Source organism: Stigmatopora argus, chromosome 12, assembly GCF_051989625.1.
Source record: "Stigmatopora argus isolate UIUO_Sarg chromosome 12, RoL_Sarg_1.0, whole genome shotgun sequence".
Taxonomy (NCBI): Eukaryota; Metazoa; Chordata; class Actinopteri; order Syngnathiformes; family Syngnathidae; genus Stigmatopora; species Stigmatopora argus.
This window is the reverse complement of record NC_135398.1, coordinates 9,594,415-9,613,838: the sequence shown is the minus strand read 5'-3', so window position 1 is coordinate 9,613,838 and position 19,424 is coordinate 9,594,415. Positions and strand designations below refer to the sequence as shown.

Below are 19,424 nucleotides of genomic sequence, written 5' to 3'. Positions count from 1 at the left end.
CTATATTTTCACCCACTCACACCTTATCTCCCCCAACCCTGCAAAAGCTTTCGTTTACGGCAGGTAATTCTCAGTGCAACAAATTGGACGCTCTATCTGTGCAATGGAACGGCAACGCTCCTTTTGTCACAAAAGCATCTGAATTTATTCTGCTCGACATTGTATTGCTGTGACTGTGGATGACTTTTGCAGATACCAAAGAGGTTAAATGTACTAATTGTTGGATGATGATGAATAAACATGTTTCAATCCAGATATTAATCCAGTAATAATGACTGCCTAACATTTCTCATTACAAATTGAAATACAGCGGAAAATCCAAAGTATTCAGTGATTTGAGCAAAAGATGTCTAGTGACACAGACTTCACAATTCTGTATAAGCTTTTGAAGCTTTATTAATATATACATACTCACACCTAGGGGCAATTTATAGTGTTCAACCAGCCTACCAAGCATGTTTTGGAGATTTGGGAGGAAATCGGAGTCCCTGGACAAAAATAACGCAAGCCCGAAGAGAACATGCAAACTCCACACAGTGAGGAACGACCTGGGATCCAACCCTCGACCCCAGGACTGTGAGGCCGAAGCGCTAACCATTTGATCAACGAGCCACCCACAAAAATTACTCATTCAGAAATATCAAAGTCCAAACAAAATAAGGAACCAAGAAAACAAAACACAAACAAATTAACAAACTACATTTTTTAGGGTATGTGGCGAACAAAGTGAACCTGACGAGGACACAGGAGTACTTCGTGCCTACATGGTGTGTGATTTGGGCGAAAGGGGGATTATTTGGACGAGGGAGGATTCTAAAACAAAGTAAAAGGGCTAAAATATAGAGTTCATGTATTAAACTATATCTACCAACCAGGCCCCCCATCCCACGCAACCAGTTGTCTGAAGAAGTCTGGGAATTACGATTCACCCATACCCTTAGCACCTTTGTCTCATGACTGTACCATACGCCCCTTTTTAATTATGTTGGATTGATTTTTTCCCCCCCAGGAAATGTGCAAGGCGCAAGCATTTAATTCAATTTGAACGCCATTCGTTACTATCAACATGAATAGCTAATCAGAATTTAGGGTGCGAGTCCAAGCTCTAATTGTCGCCAGAGACCGTGATTTATCAGGATAAAATCTGCTTAAAGGCAAAACTTTGTCTTTGTTCTGAGAACAGTGGAACGAGGACATTTAAAAAAAATACTCAATCAAATTAAGGTGTGCGTTTGCAGGTCAGGGTTGTATGCTGGTTAGTTTCAAATTGTCTCAGCATCCACTCTTGAAATATTGAATTGACATTTTATGACAAGGATTCAAATCTATTTAGTTTTAATGGTTTGTCAGAGAAAAATGGAACTCTAAAGGTATTTGTGTTTCGGTCTCTGCCAGACACGCACAATGAGTGGGTAACTATGTGCGCCACAGTAATTCCACTATTCAGAAAACTGCCTGTGCAGTTCACGACTTGAGAGAAGAAGAAAAACTATTCTGTATGGTAAACTGCAGTTTAATCCCCTATTACAGGATAAATTCTCAGTGAATAGTTTATTGTTTTGCGGTTGACGCTTTGTATTTATAATCTCACACAAAGTAGTATTTCTCCTAAAGAAGGGGTTATGTTGGGATTCGATCAGTTGTTTTTCTTAAGATTTACCAGATCTGAAGTGTAAGTTAGTATTCTAATTTACATGCAAGAGGGTATCTTCGAAATAGAAACACTAAAAAAGTTTTGCACCAACAGCTTGGTTGAAATGCCAGTTGAACAAAGATCACAAGTACGGCTTCAGTTTGGTTGAGATCCCAATTGAATAAAGCTCAATAGTTTGGCTTCAGTTACCAAATGTAGGCTGAAAAAAATGAGTGGACACCTTACCAAAGGGTCTCGTAGCGAAATGTGGATGCCAGTATAAGCATGCCTAATATAATCAAAATTGACCAAAATGCTGAACATGGATTGTGTGCTGAATTTTTTTAGCTAAATTTATGTTTCAGATTACAGTACTATTTAGCATTGCAATGTATGGAGCAGATTTATATGACCATTTATTCCCATTTTGAGTATGCCTCACAGGCACCCATCCAATATGACATTTACTTTCAACTAACTGAAATGGTAAGAATAGAAGAACAATAATGAACGCACTCAAGAACCGCATGACCGTCTACTGGAAAACACCAATCATCGTATTAGACCAGGTTTCACAAAGCCCAAGACTGTAATGGATCATACATGAATATAATTCTTGGAGAGAAAGTAACTTGCACAGTTCATTATCTTTGTAAAGGGGTCATACAATTTGAAATGGAGACATGAAACATCTCAAAGGTCTGCCCAAGAAAGGGATGAATAATCTCAAACAATCTAATTAGTCTCAAGGGTTTCAAATCTCAACTGAAAGTAAAGAAAGATATGAAAAAAATGTTAATCATTTGAAGATTTTCATTTCTTACAAATCATTCAATTTTAAAGATGTTACAAGCTTTGGTGTTGCTGTTTTGGTCAGTAACAGGGTCAAATGTGTTCAACTGTTAATTTTTTTCATTTCTCTCTGTCAATGTGAGTGTCTATAAATCTGAGCATTTTTGTTAAACTAATGCTTGATTTTTTACTTTCATATCATATGTTATAATGACCAATTGTGTCATTCCAATTTCTACATTGTGATGTATACCAGCATTGCAGCGCAGGATAAACATTATATATAATAAATTATATAAGTCTATTTGTTTTGACTCTGCCTTAAAAATATATTTATTTGACATCTTCAGCTTCCTCTGCTAACATAAACACAAGCCTGACCTGTGGGGCCATTAGTTTTGGCCTCTTGAAGTACACTCTAAAGCTCTTGGCAACTCTCCTCCCATGGGCAGGAGAGTTGCTTCTATTTATTTTTAACTCCAGCGGCTGCACCTTGTCCTTTCTTTTGCTCTCGTCTATGGGCAAATCTGACAGATAAGATAAGAGGAAGAAGGCAAACATTCCACACTACAAGTTCTTTGGGCGCTCTCACTTATTTACAGTGAAAGGATTTCAGTAAGCCCGCTCAGGTGGAATAGATTCTAAAAGCGGGTGTATCACATAAGCGGTGCTGTTAAACACTAAGCTCAGCCGAGGCAGTAGCGTACGCTCAACATAACAGTGTTGACAATATTTGGAGAGACGTGTTGATGGTAGAGCAGCGTGTCAATGTAAATGTAAACTCCATTTGGATGATCTGTGCTAGCTTGGGGGCTTCTCTTGAAAAAGTCTTATGCAACTACTGATTGCTTCTTGCAGAGCAGGGGTTGAAGCCTGCTCAGCGCAGGCTGTTGAATGCTCTGAGCAAAAAAGTCTGCATGACCACTTCTAAAGGTTGAGGCTTTTTTCCCCATCTTTTAAGCAAGCTCTAGTAGGGAAAAGCCTAAAATGATCATTTGAAGTGAGAGGAAAACACAGTAGGGCACTCACAAAAAAAAGAAAAAAAGTTGGGCATTATAAAAAGGTGGGCAAAGAAACAATCAACCCAGTAACTTGTAGAAATGACATTTGCGTCAAATGCTAAAAAGGTCCCTATGAACTAAAATGTCACAAGAGAAGAGATATAATGAGCCTCTAATAAATGTATTTATTTTAGATAAACTGCACATTTTAGAGTGACCTTTTACTGTGATGAGGCTAAATTTTGATATATCATAGTTGTCAAATTGTAAATTAGTATTGCTGTATAGTTTTAAGTACATAGTTATTATTCTGCTGTACTTTTGAATTTGTTTGACCAAAATAGGATCAACACAAAACCTGTGAAAGCTGGTGCACTGATAAAAATGTAACTGTCTTCACTGATATTTTCACCATCTTTCTGCGAGCAAATAAAAACTGAGCAGTTGTCTAGTTTGGACACCCACAGATTTTCAGCAACTTTCAATCAATGTTCCCTCTAATTTTTCGTTGGTCTGAGCAGAAAGTCAACCTCCCTGAGCGCACTGAGTACCAGTGTGAGCGACATCATCGGTACTCGGATGATTCGCCTAAAGACGTTTCGCCGACGGACGTTTGACAGACGGGCAGGTCGCCGAATGGACGTTCCACCGAACGTTCATTCGGCCGAACGGAGGTTTCGCCGAAACGGGATTCGAACGCTCGCCCCGCCGGATCGTGTGTGTACAAGTTTTTCAACCTCGGCCCGCGGGCCATATACGGCCCGTTAGGATTTTTAATCCGGCCCGCCGCCGGTGTTGTCCAAATTATAGTAAAAATCAATGTTAGTCTACCATCAATGGCAGCCCGGGATAAGGCACTCTTGGGCGGGCAGATGTAGCAGAACCGAGCCGTAAAATGACAGCAATCGGGTCAAATCCATCCTAAAACAGCATTTAATGATTAAATACAAATACTGGAGCTCTTTGGACATTAGAACCGAGCCCAGGGAAGTGAATTCCTTGGTAAAATGTCGTGATGATATCGCGATGGAGGCAAAAAAAGTCTATATACGTCCATTCGCCAAACGGCTCAAAATGCTCTCAAATTCGGTCAAATCCAGCCGAAAACAGCGTTTAATGATTAAATACAAATACTGGAGCTCTTTGGACATTAGAACCGAGCCCATCATGAAGAAAGGGGTAAAAAAAAAAAAAAAAAAAAAATCCTTTTTTTTTTTTTTTACTGCGCGCCATAGGATTTCTGCTGCGCAGAGAAGACGAGAGTAGTGCGCAATTGCGCACGCGCGCAGCTTAGAGGGAACAGTGCTTTCAATGTACTGTAGATTTCCAAAAGTTTGAGTAATATTATGGCATACCAGTTCAGAGCAGCAGCATGTCGTTCTATCCTTAGAGTTGGGTTGCCGTTTACCACTTTTGCTATCACATTACTGCTCCACCACAAAAAGATGGTTCACTGGAGCTGATAATGGATACAGCAGGAGCCTGCAGGTGGAAGAAAAGCCAGAGGCCATCAGGAAAGTTGCCAGACATAGCTTACCTTACTCCATTTTGAGCATGTGTGGGCCAAATTAAAATCTAATTCTATGGTGACATCAAGAAGAAAAAAAAAAGTGTCATTTCTTTAATTTACACCACTCTTCCATTCCATTAGAGATGTAATTTCTGCTCGACAGATATTGGATGAAATTTGTGCCCCGAAGGAGATCCCCCGCCCATGTAAAGTAATTAGCTGCTAAAAACAGGCTCGTGAACGCAAGCATACGTGTGCAAGGCGCCGGAATTTGAGAAAATGGAAAAAGGTGGAGGCATGGAGCAGCAGAATGATTTGTTATTTAGCGATGGAGATTTGAAGTAATGACTCATTCGAATTAATGAGTAAATCTCTAAAGAGAAAACTGTAATGTTCTTAAGATGAGCGAGTCCATTTAAAACCCCAACAGTGGTTACTTATTTTGAAGGACTTTCTCACACTATAATGAAAAATAAAAGCTTAATCTTTTCCAATCTTGGTTCATGTGGTGTACAGGATCTGGCAAATTTAAAATGTCATGAATGCTATTTGATCAAATGTATGTCACATACAGATATTTTGCATATGGCTGTGATCAGCCCGGTTCTTTTATTTCAGCCATAATTCAACTAGACAGTGGAATAGGTAAGAAATAGAAATTCATGCATGCCCCTCAAAGTCCAAACAATACTAATGCTCCACTATATGAAAGATACTCAGCGCTTGTACGAACAATCACTCTGCAACTTATAGGTTGTTGTAAACAGTGCTGAAATAAAATACGCCACGAAAAGGAATAGAAGAACAACAGATTTTCTTACAATTAACGTGTGAATCTTTTTCGACCCATCAAATAAATTGTAATCAACTCGTCCCTTTATATTATTTATGTAATCTATTTTGGGAATTTCAGAGATGTGTTGTTAATCGACCAAGTGTTGTTAAACCGTAGGTTCTGACTTGAAATGCGGGTGAAGTGTATATATTTCAGGCAGTCAAAGTTAAAATTTATGCCAATGATGAGATGCAGTTACTTGTAGCTCATACAGATTAAAGCACAATGATTCCGATGGGGCTTGGCTGCAAAGAACAGAAACGGCTAGTAGATGAGTGAAGAAGAGGTTCAGGACAGGACTTTGAATCAATTTGAGTTAAAGTTGAATGAATGTATCAAAAGGGGTGGCGGGGCGTTTGAAGTAAATTAATTCAGTGGCAAAGATGTGTAAATTTGTCAATTAGATTCCGAACACTGAATGCCAATGGAGACAATGCAAGACTATTATATTATTTAATGGAAGTTACAAAAAGTAATCCTTCATTGGATTGACAAAATCTTCACTACCTGATGGAATATCCTTGGCAGATGGAGAAAAATGAACATTTTAAGTGCCATTATACGTTTATTGGAGTCAAGTCCCTCACTAATGGCTTTCTCTCACCTGCTGCTTATTCACTTGCAAAGCCTATTATAAAACTGACTCACTGGGTAAACGTCCCACCTCGACAGGGCGCCGACCAAAGTGAGCAGCGGTGAAGCCGTTTCTGTTCTTTGCAGCCAAGCCCCATCGGAATGATTGTGCTTTAATCTGTATGAGGTGCGAGCTTGATCATGTTCAGTGACTCAGTCTAAACGGACAGAAAGAAGCGCAAACCACCTCAGAACCATGCAGTCTTGCCTGGTTCAGTCAGGGTGCTTATCAGAGAAGACAGAGCTGTGTGAAAAAAGGGATTGCTCAGAAATCAACGCGAGGTGCAAGTTGTTTTTCTAAAAGCTTAAACTTGAATTGCTAACAGTATGAAGTCTTAAATGAGGGCAACTCAGTAGGGCAGCGCACTTCAAGGCAGGAAGCCTTTAGCAAGCGAACCAAGCAGTTGTCATGACAATTTATTAGATTTTATACTAAAAGTAGTGCGCTCCATTTAGAAGAAATCGTTTTTTTTTTATATTAAGAGCATTTCATTTTAGGTTATGAAAATATAGTCTCTTGGATCCTGTAGAAATTGTGCTTCAATTAATTAGCAGGTGCGTGATATCAATAGTTGTCCTGAGTTGCCTGTTCTTGTCTATTTCAATTGAGAGTCTTAATAAAAGTCACAAACAACAATGAATGGGCCACCTTTTTCATGCCGAATCCTCACAAGGATGATCAAACTTCACATGATGGTCTTTCTATTTCAGAAAACAGCATCACCTGGCTGTCTAGTCTACCTGCTTCCTATCAGGGTTTGTCATTATTCTAGTGAGAGTTCATAAAAGGTAATAACTTGGTTAGTTCATTTAAAAATGAAATGAATTTTGAAATAGTTCATAAAGAAAATGAACTCCCCTAACACCTGTTATTTGATTTTTTTGTGTATGTCCTGTTGAAACAAGCACTCTAGCCAAAATACATGTAGAGTTGTAAAATATTAGTACTGAGAATTACAGGATATTCATGTAGCAGATTTCTGCCTATACTGTAATTTAGCTCTTTTATATATATATGATAGAATTTGCGAGAGAGGTATGAATGCATGAGTTTCAGTGATAAATAGAGCACAAACTATGATCCCTAAATGCATAAATTGAGTGTCTGGTACATATTTTAATTTTATTTTATAATTATTTTTTTAACCTACATTGTCGTTTTGCTGCCATAAACTTTGGTTGTCATTTTTGTTGGTATTATGAGGATCTGGATTTCTAAAGTTGCACTCAATGTGAATATATAGTATGACAGAGAATCGCTTTGAAGATCTGAAAACCTCACCATGAGCTTTCTTTAGGACCACCGGAGTGCAAAACAAGACTTCTTAAACTCAACCAACAGCCTGACAAATCGTTTGGCAAGCTGATTCTACTACATGCCACACTTCAGAGGATTTCTCTGCATTATCTTTAAACCAATGAAGTGCGGTATGATACTACATGGTTGGCGAGACGTTGATATTAAGTGATAGATTAATGCAAATCTGGAGGAAAGTACCATATTTTCATATTTTAACTCTTGTTAGAACACACAGCGTACACTATACCTGAAAAACATTATTTAATTCTCGTTCATATTTACTGTTATCTACTATAATGTGATGAAAATCACTAAACTAATAAGGTTGTGAGTATACTTTTTTAAATAGAATACAGCAGACTCAAACTATTTCCTTGGCCAGGAAGCAGTTTCAATTGAACACAGTTCAATGGAGCGATATGGAAACAAAAAGAAATTATTAAAAGTACAACTCACCACTGTAGTATTGTAAATGTAGTTGCTGTAATTAGCGGGACCTTCAATGAAACGGCCAATCTGATATTATGTTTCAAAGCAAAGCGCAGAGGTGGCAATTAATTTTCCAAAGGGGCCACACGAGAAACTGGAATAGAGCCAAGCATCGACACAACAGTGGTCTAGTAAAATTAAACAGCGACGTGGATTAGGGAAGTCAGCTAATGGTTTAGAAACTTGTGATAAGTATTTTTTCTTTTAGATCACAGCAAAGTATGTTGTGGAATGAATCTGGTCAACGGAAACATACTTTGCGATGATAATAACAGCGATACACTAGTATCTATTCAAAGGTAATGGAAACAAAAGAAGAACCTTGTGAGACAAAGAACTCGATTCCTTTGCAGATTCACTCAGACACTTTCTAAGCGAAAGCAAATTCGTTGATAATACCTAAAGTCCAACAGTTTGCCATTGTTGTACCAGAACAATGTGTCCTATTTGCTACATGTGCATCCTTTCGACAGAGTCCTGAATAAAAGCACCACATTTATATACCTAACGTGAGGCACATTCTCAGGGCACAAAAGACAACCAGCAATGCACGGCTTTATGGTTCCAGATCTATTTTTTTTGCTTTTGTCACCCAGGGTCAAAGTAAATAACAAAATAAAATTAGTTCATAAAAGAAAAACAGCATACAGTAAAGTATGAAACTGTTTTTCCACAGGCAAGGCTATTGATCGATTTAAACCAAGAAAAGCTCTAACGTACATCAGACTAACAAGGAGGCTGTAAACAAAGAAAAGCTACTTGGAAAAACTTTTCCTTCCCCTCTTTGGACTTTTGTTAAAAACAAAAAAGATGAAAGTTTGATTTGAAGAAACAGACAACACAAATTGCATCATTTCCAGATATACTGTACGGACAAGCTGAGCCATCATGGTTTGAACAGAACAGAAGTCATGGCAACTCGCTCTTGTTAACTTTAAACAATAAAAGTAAAAATTAATGAGTGTATTATTTACAAACTAAGCGGCATGGAAAATTAATGAATGAATGAGGTTTTGCGGGAAAAAAAGTGAATATTGGTGGAATTTTTAAAAATACTGATGACATATTGGAAGATATAGCTAATTCCAAAATAAAAGAGATACATCATTTCTCCATTTTGGAAGAAGCTTAGCTAAAGTTGTTGCCCTCGTCTGCGCTCACTAGAAACCCCTCCCCGACACCCGAGCAGGATCCCCCTTTTTTCAGCTGCCAGCAATAGGAAGCTAGTAGGGCATAAAACAGAAGCGCTATACACTATCTACCCCGTGTCCACTCCCCGCTGTGCAGGAACCTGGACCGAGTGTACCGAGCGATAAGGACATCCATCACACACGCTCACGGCTTTGGGAGCGCTTGCTGGGCTTGCTGCACCGTTAAAATTACCACCCCCCCACCATCAACCCAAAAGAGACAGTCTGCGGCTTTAACACCACTCTCCCATGTTGCGGGGTGGCCAGCCAAGGAGGCAATGTGCTCCAATAACAGGGCCTGTCTGCTCAGGCCGCCATGATTAAACTCTTAACAGGCTGGCGACATGAGGGCTCCAGGTAGCAAAGGGGCTTTGGATGGTAGAAAATATCCACTGCTGCCGGTTGCCGTCCTTTCGCACTGAAAAACTGCGGCAAAGGCCGTAACACTTAGAGGATGGGGTCCCACTGTGCTGCTGATTGATCTTTGATTTATTTTCCATGTAACAGCAGCAGAACAAGACTTTTCTAAAATTTATCTCCCTTTCACTTCAATTGCCGCTCCCCCTGGCGAAGCTCACATAGCTCTGATGCAGCTATGGTATCATATCTATGTATAAAAAAAGGTCAGCTTTATTTCACACTATTTGAAACCCTTTTTTGAAAAAAGTGAGTGTTTGCAAGACGGGTGAGACGTTTGCATCACATCCGAAGGCAAATGTGCACACACTTGTTCAGCAAATGTTATTATTATGGTAAGCGTTGCAATGTTGTGCAAAGGTTCTCAGGAGAGTAATTGTTCATTTACATAAGCGGCATTGCTTTAAAGAATGGAGTCTCCATGGTGAAGCAATTAGCACTGTTGTGTTGTTTTAATGATTCGCAACTACACGTTTTGGCTTTGCAAGAAAATACATCAAGCCATGCCTCATAACTCAAAAAACATCTATGCCCCATAACTCAAAAAACATCTAAATCTGGTTGCTTAAAAGTCAAGGTTCTCCTGTTTTTTGTATAGTACAAGAAAAAGTCCATCATGTTCCCCCTTTAGACAATTATCACTACAACAGCCGATGACAAGACCTACAAATGTATCAGTATAACTCATTGCTCTTTACCTGATCGGGCGTGTTGACCTACACCTCAACGAGGCGTTGACTTTTGAACCAGACGCTCCCTGGACAGTCCTACCTAGCTCGTCTGGAATACTTCAGCAGCTGTCTTGACCGTGTGAAAATACCAGGTCGGCATGATTTATTGCCAGCCTGTGCCGGACATGACTAATGCAAGGTCAAAAGATGACCACTTTAGTTTATCACTGCTCTTATATGTTTTTCTGAGAGTGGTTAGTCAAGGTCCGATGGCTTTTATTGCACAATTATCATTTGTTATCTATTCCTAAGCCTATACAGCAGTTGGTCTAAAAAAAGATCAATTTAATGTGTCTTAGATGCTTGTAAAGAGCAATTAGTCCATGTAAAATAAAACACCCACCCAGTTTACATGCATCAAAGCCATCTTCATAGCGAATGAATTGTCGCTGATCCACCCGCAATAGGTGAAAATTCAAAACAAAGAGAACCACTTTAGAAAAAAGAAAAAAACTATTTTATACTTCAACCCTTCCCATGGCTTTACACCATTTTGAATTTATTAAATCACATGAACTGTTATGCTGAGATGGTGTGATCGAGTAAGGAAGGCTGAACCCAAATGAAGGGAAGCAAGGGGATTATTGTAAATTTAAACTATAGCTTACTAAAAGTATACTACAAAGGGAATAAGGCATAAAGAATGAAAGATATTTAAACAAAACAAAAAACACATTGGGATTACCCAAATAAGTAAAACTACAATGTGACATTAACAACAACAATGAACCAGCAAGAAAGAACAAAAGCAGGGAACTATGAATACAAATGAACCCCTGGAAAAGGCAAAATGGCTGAGGGAAGGCGAGAACAAAAGAGAAGGGCTAGGGAGAATAACTAGCAAATGAAACATAATCAGTACACAAGAAGTAGAAAAGGGAACGAATTACAGAAAGAGCCAGACACAAACTAAATGTTTCATATATTCAGTCAAATAGCAATATCAGCCTCATCATATTATGAATATATTGAAATTATCTAATCCTTTTCAGGACAGTAAAAATATCATAATAATAAGGGATCCTCATTAAATTTGATGTATATATTTGTAAGACAAAACTAATATTAAATGTTGTGAAAGAAAAAACTAAATAGAACCTTTGTTACATCCTTCCGTTATTGATAAGTTGACTAAATCATGTTCACCCGCAGCCATGTCTGCAACAATTCATGAGGCTTTGACGTGCGTGTGTGTGTGTGTATGTGTGTGTGTGTGTCTAATTATTAATGTGCAGGGAAAAGAGGATGGGGCAATAAATCTTTGTTAGACAAACAATGAATCAGCTCTGCTTTTTCTGATTGTTTTAATTAAATCACATCTTTTGATTAAATGCAATGTGATTACACTAATGATGCTGTAAGGAAGGCCAGCCCGGTGTGTGAGTGGTTAGTGTGTCGGCCTCACAGTTTTAGGGACCTGGGTTCGGTCCTGTGTAAAGTTTGCATGTTCTCCCCGAGCTTACGTGGGTTTTCTCCGGGTGATCCGGTTTCTTTCCACATTCCAAAATGTAGGTTGGTCGAACACTCTAAATTGCCCCTAGGAATGAGCGTGACCGTGAATTGTTGTTCGTCTTCTCGTGCCCTGTGATTGGCTGGCCACCAATTCAGTGTGTCTCATGCCCAAAGTCAGCTGGGATAGGCTCCAGCACCCCCCGTGACCCTTGACAAGTCACTAAAACATGAATTTTAGGCATAGTGAAAGTGCTGACACATTATTCAGAGGTTTTCTTGCCCCTACAACATTATTATAGACCACTGGAATTGAATGCAACGGGAAGTCGGAAACGACAAATCGCGTTGAGATTTTCAAGTTATTCTCCATGAGGTGTGTGTTGTTTGTATACGCACACATGCTAAATAACCCACGCACGATCACCACAACCCTCCACTACTTGCCTCTATCTCTTATTTATTTGACTTAATGTTGATAAATGAGTCCACAGCCAAACAAAGCATTTGTCATTGCTATTGACCTGAATGGATTTAGTGGCTCTCTGCAATATTTCTCCATGCATCTTGCTTTTGTGGAATTTGTCGCAAGGACAAACGGTGATGCCTGTGGTGTTCTCAATGATCATTCAGCACGGAATTAACTTGAAAGTGAGAGTCATGCAGGCTACTATTATATTGCAGACAAACCACCTTGCGGATGCAGCTTATTTAATTGGAAGTAATATGTAAAACCTGATATGCATGAAAGCTTTTCAAAGTAGTATAGAGGGGTTTGTATCTTTCAATGTCTGAATAGTTTCTGGGGTGCCTCAAACAATTAGGTAAACCTTTTATTATCACTATAGTAGTTGTGGAATTGTGGCTTTAGGCTGCTTTTCTACACTCCAAACTTTCTGTTTTGTAACAATAGTGGCTTCGATGATACCCTCCCCTGGACTAGGTTGTTCACCCATGATGAATTCAAAACAGTGAGGTGAAGATACAAGGCCATTTTACGCCTCCATCAATAGTTTTTACTAGGGCACCTCGTCCACTTGGGCCCAACACCGTATTGGGCAGATATTCTGTTTTTTAACTTGAGATGTGAATCAAAGTAGTTAATTATACCAAGATTCAAAATATGTTAATTCTATAAATCTTAAAATAGGCGCATTTTGATGAAAGCCTGTCGTAGAATGTCTTTTAAATAGTGCAAAACACAGCAAAAGCCCAGAGAAAAACATTCATTATATTGCTATGTGAAGGGAAATAAAAAAATCCAATAAAATCTGGGGAAGTATGCAGAAGTAGAACACACCTAGCGATAATTTATGTTATCATTAACACTACTATATGATATGCCAGTTTAAATCAGGGGAAAACTATCCCATTGATTAAAAGTCACGTATCAAATATGATATGTTTGGCTAAATATGAGGCTACTATGTTGCATCACGGCTGTGTTTCAAATGGCGACATAACTTCTGCTGTTTACAGAGGCTGGTTGTGGTTATATTGTCAAATATGAAGATAAGTAATCTTCCATTGAGCTACATAATTACACCTTTGGACAATAATATCTAACGCCACATTCCCCCTGTTATTCCATTCATAGCAATTACCAAGGCCAGTGCCTCTGATTGCTGTCTGAACAATATCGTCCACTTTGCGGCCATAAAACAAACAAAGTGCCTGGCTATTGTTATTAAAGGTGATTCAAGTGTACTTTATTTGAAGGTTTTTTCAATAATTGGGCTCTACGGAAAGCACCTAAAACTAAAAGAATTCGATTTCTTTCAATGGCGATGTGTATCTCCTCTTGATTCTAATGCCCGCAATGCCGTTTTACATATTTTCCATCTATTGTCAACATGAGACAAAAGCGCCTAATTACATGCGGCTGACTCCAAAACATACTTCAATCAATATCAGTTGTTTGTGGATGGATAAACAAGTTCATTGGACTAAATGAATCACAGTGGTGTGCCTGTATAGTCATTAAACAAACCATATGCACGGATATGACCACAAAAAATGGCATCAATGTCAACAGTGTGTGACTCAAAAATGTCAGTGTCATTCAGTCTGGTTGCCTGCCTGCATTTGATACCTGAATTTTGAGTATTGTGATTTTTTTTCCTCTGATAAAAATTGATGTGATTTAAATATTATTATGACAAATTACATACAAAATTTTGTAGTCTTTTTGTTCTGAGGGACCGTCAAAGGATCAGAATTGAAAACAAAAATTTGATAAAACATGGTCTCGCTGTAGTAATTTGTAACTTTTTAGAGTTTTCCAATTTTAGACAGGAAGGTCCACTTTTTCTTCCTTGTTTTTAAAAGTAAAAATAGGAAAACATTGGATATTGTGTGCAGTATTAGTTTCAAAAGACTGTTTATCTGTGTGATTTTGATGAACATCAGACTAGATTTGATGATCAATTTATGCCAAAATGTAAACATTATCAGTGGGTTGCTATGCTTTTTTCTCTCACTGTGGGAATTCTCAGAAATTTAAAGCAGGTTCCCAGCACAGAATGGGGCTTCATCAACAACTACAAATCCATCGTGTCTCACCCTGACCCAGTGTCAAAGTGATCCGAGTCAGCCACGTCTTTCTCAGAACACATGCGGTGAGCTACGGCACAGCTAATAACATTAACGCTGATAACGATTCTGCACGCGTGAACAGAGGATGGCAACATGTTTTTCGACAAACGCAACGCCGTCCAATTTTGTGCAGATGTTGACTTCACAGAGTGCTGGTTCACCACATCTGTTAGTTGGTGGGAGAGCTCATTAATTCGAGCCCCCCGACATCTAGTGATGGTTGGCACGCTGCACAACAAACACCTCTGAAAAAGTTTGCCATATACATACACATACACAAACATATACATATACACACACATATACATATATATACATATACACATATATACATATATACATATATACATATATACATATATACATATATATACACACATACACATGGATACACATATATATATACATATACATATATACACATATATATATACATACATACATACACACATACATACACGTATATACATACACATATAAACACATACACATATATAAACATATATATATATATACACATATACATGTATATATGAAAAAAAACTCAATGCAATCTCATTCTGTCCTGACCACATCGACATATACATATCTATATATATATATATACATACACACACATATATATATACACATATATATACATATACATATATACACACATATATACACATATATATATATATATATATATATATATATATATATATATATATATATATATATATATATATATATATATATGTCGATGTGGTCAGGACAGAATGAGATTGCATTGAGTTTTTTTTTTTTTTTCATTTCACCACTTATTGTCAAATAGGTTACTGCAATTTTTACAACTCAATTGCTTCCTCAGCAACCTTTCAAACTAATTGTTTGCACACTTGAAGCAGAAAATAAAAAGATAAAAACATAAGTGCTTTGTCAGCCTTGAAGGCATGTATTCTGTTCTGGTATGATCAGCTGCATACATATTATGTTCTCAATCTAAAACCAAGTCTGCAAGATCCCATATTTTCAGTAAAATACCAAAGGATAGATGAATTCAATATTGCTAATGAGACAAGTTTTAATGCAAAAGTATAAGTAGTCACATGGGTGACTCGCTTGCTCACGAACTACTTGATTCTGATTCTAAAACTCTAAAAATGTCTGAAAAGAATGCTTACCTCAACACTTAAAGCAAAGGTCACCAACTGCAGTCATTGAAGGCTTCTATCCAGTCAATTTTCCATGTCTCCTTCAAACACCTGAATCAAATTATCAACTCATCAGCAATCCAGAAGCAAGATAACGAGCCTGATTATTTTACTCTGGTATCTAGGAGGAGGGAGAAATGGAAACAGACTCTGGGGTCCTGGGTTCAAATCCAGGTCTCGTCCACCTGTGTGGAGTTTGCATGTTCTCCCCGAGCCTGCGTGGGTGTCCTCCGGGTACTCCGGTATCCTCCCACATTCCAAAAACATGCATGGTAGGCTAATTGGACACTCTAAATTGGCCCTAGGTAGGGGGGTGAGTGTACATGGTTGTCTGTCTCCTTGTAGGATAGGCTCCAGCACCCCCACGACCCGAATGAGGATAATGCGGTTCAGAAAAAGAGATAAGATGAGAGAGACTGGATAGGTGTCCTTGAGGACCACAGTAGGTGACCCCAGTTTTAGAGAGTTATATAATAATTCACCCCGAAAAATACAATCTAACAATCAAACAAATGTTTAACATGGTATTTTGATTTTGGGGACATGTAAATGTGTTGGCCACCTTTTTCCCACTTGAGTTGCATCAGGTTAGGGTTAGGATGTTAATTGAAGAGGAAGACTTTTTAGGGTCCCAATTTACATCTTATGCTACAGCTAAAGGTAAGGATTCAGCTCTTTTTTTTTTATTTACACTTGATAAAAACAAATAAAAATTAACAAATATTGATTGATCAATTGATTTGATAAGGGACAGCACATATTAATGTACATATTTATTTTCATAGTGCGGCCCGGAGGTGCGAGTGCTTAGCGTGTCGGCCTCACAGCTCTGGGGTCCTGGGTTTAAATCCAATGTTTTTATACAAAATCTTGTAGTGGAAGAGTGTGTTTAGTAGATTTTTTTTTTTAAAGTAAGAATCTCCCCATCATAACAACGGCTTCAAAAACTAAAACCTAAGCGAATAATAAAAATCCCCAAAGAAGACATTAACAAATACAAGGACACAGTTGCGTAAGGGAACCTCATTTCTTTCTGCCATTATCATCTCCGTGTGGTGTCATGTGAAAGTCCCCTGACGATACTATATAAGCCTTGTTACACAGCACAAGCGAGATATTCAAACAAAGTTTAAAAAAGAAAAGAAAAGAAAAGAGAAAAACAAACATTGTGGGCGTGCATGCACGTTTGTGCTCAAGTGAGAAATAAGGAAAGAGTTCCAAGTTGTCCTCATTAGTGGGAAAGTCATGTGAAGATGTTTGTCACTACATAATACCATTTGCTGCCTCATCCAAGTTGCTCTACTTTGAGACTGTAGTTTGAGACAAATTTATATCCAGCATATTTGCAAGGGCCTTCTACTGCTATAGTACACACGGATGGCAAAGAAAGGCATGCAGGCAGTAAAATGCTGACCTTTAAAGCTGCTTTGTTGGCCAATCCATTCTTGCACGCACTGCAGTTGTGGGTCTCCGCGTCCCCACAAGAGTTAGGTTGATTGAGCATGGCCGCAATTGGATCAACCATATCTTGCATGCTCGGAGACCAGTCAGGGCCTGCGTAATTGCTTGGGCGACGTAGCAGCCAGATACTGGAACGTTTAGTTGGCAGGTTTCATTTTCAAGATTTCCAGACTCTTCCAGACGTCTTACTCCTGTGTTTAAACATAGTGAGTATCAGGGCTTTACAAAAAAATAATAAAAAAAGATAATTATAATCCCCTACTTACAAAATGGATTTAAATTAAAGTACTAATTTGCACTGTCATAACAAATAAGTTTTAAATAGCCAAGGAAAAAAAACTGAATTCATTAAATAGGCGAACTCTATATAGGCGAAAAAAACTGACGTCTCAGTGGCAGTTAAATCGCTTCCGAGCTTGACGTTCACAGTGAAGAGTTGACAGAAAGGCCTCGCTTCATTCATTCATTTTCCATACCGCTTATCTGCATAATGGCTCCGGGGTTGCTGGAGCCTATCCCAGAAAACTATAGGCGGCAGGCAGGTGACACCTTGAATTGGTTGCCAGACAATCGCAGGCCCCAAGAATCACTACATTGTTGGTAACTGTGAGTTCTTGGAGTGATGGTTTTTCAAAAGTGATCAGCTATAACTGGTCTCAAGAGTCACATTGCGTGAAGGAGAAAATTTCCAATCTACAAATAGTCCTAAAATAAAGTACAACAGAAGCACCCGCGCACACCTTTCTTAAAAGCAAAAGAAATTAGTGTCAACAGACAGAAGTGGCCCTCCTGAGAGGAGATCAAAAAAGCTCTTGAAAAATAAAGGTGATGTGGAATATGAAGATTTGCAGCTTTCTTCTCTCGACTGAGCCCCTCTGCTGCGACAAGCGCGTGCACAGCTGGGGGCTAATGCAGAGTAGGATGACTGCAGATGGAGACATGCCACAGGAAGACAAATCCCCAGAACGGTTGGGGAGAGAACTCCTGAGATTTTAATTATGCCTCTCTACAAAACAGCACACAAGTGAGCAACAAATTAATAATTCATATGCAACAGCAGATTTTTCTTTGGTTCACTGGAGGTCTGCGTGACTTTGGAGTCAAACAAGCCCTCCTTGGCACCATTAGAGGAATGTGGTGGCATCCTGAGTATTGGTGACGGAAACGGCGAGGGGGAAACAATGCTTCTCTAAATTCCATGAGGAATTCTGAATTTAATCATTCAGGATCATAGTATGAAATATGCAGGTGTAGTAATGTGAATGTCAGTTTGAATCAGACTTCTATATTAAAGAACAACAAAACAAGTCTAAAATCTTGGATGTTAATTAATAACACTTCATTGAAGAAGTGAAATTTGTATTCATGACTTGGCTCAAAAGTTTGAAATTGGCATTTTTACAGATGTTTTAATTTTGTATTTTTATCCCATCCTTTCAGATAAATATAGAGGTCATAATTAATTTTTATAACCTACTATGGTTTGCTTTGGATTTTTTCAACACCGTGTACAGTAGACTCTTTGCACTTGAAACTTACAGTTATGCATACAAAGTGTATAGATGGCAGGAGCCCTAAAACTTGATTCCTGTGTGAAACCCTTTTTCTTTGGACTGCTTTTGAAGAACCCTTATCTTGAGGAGGATGTTATTTATTCAGTTATTTAAGTACAATGTATCTATACCAGTTTAGTATGTGATTCAACGAGCACTAGTGTGCTATTACATGCTGAAGGCCGTGATGAGACACTATAAAAGATAACATAATATGATACACACAACACACACACAACAGAAGAATAAATCAAGTTTACAACATAAACACCACCAACATACGCAGCAGAAAAAATAAATGTAATGAAAAGAAAAAATGTGTCAGAGTCAGATTGACATGATAGGTGGACATGCTAACAGGATTAGGTCCCTAAGAGATCAATAAAGAAGACAAACCGTTTTCACATTACAGTACAGTGGATTTTTTCTATTCCATCAATTTCATAAACGGGCATTGTCACTGGACGCAGCAAATTTTGCCATCCAAATAGCCTATAGCTTTCAGTTTCTCTTTTTTTCCCCAGCAAGTGTACTTGCAATTTCAATCTGATGCAATAATAAAGCTTTGCTGCACACAAAAGCCACAGAACATACACAGACTATCACCATTGAGTTTAAAGCAGCTGGGAAATCCATGAT

General features: G+C 38.4%; 1 protein-coding gene across 2 annotated transcripts in view; it reads right to left on the bottom strand.

Moving 5' to 3' along the window:
* Positions 1-19,424, bottom strand: part of dsg2l (desmoglein 2 like) — a 196,452-nt gene that overhangs the window by 31,455 nt on the left and 145,573 nt on the right. The window contains exons 6-7 of one of the 2 annotated variants that reach the window (XM_077615997.1): positions 17,186-17,423; positions 4,782-4,908 (exon numbers count right to left, since the gene is read on the bottom strand). The gene's annotated coding sequence lies outside the window, so the exon portion shown is untranslated. Of the gene's footprint in view, positions 1-4,781; positions 4,909-15,741; positions 15,785-17,185; positions 17,424-19,424 lie in introns of those variants that run through there. The other variant, XM_077615998.1, reaches the window with a different exon arrangement.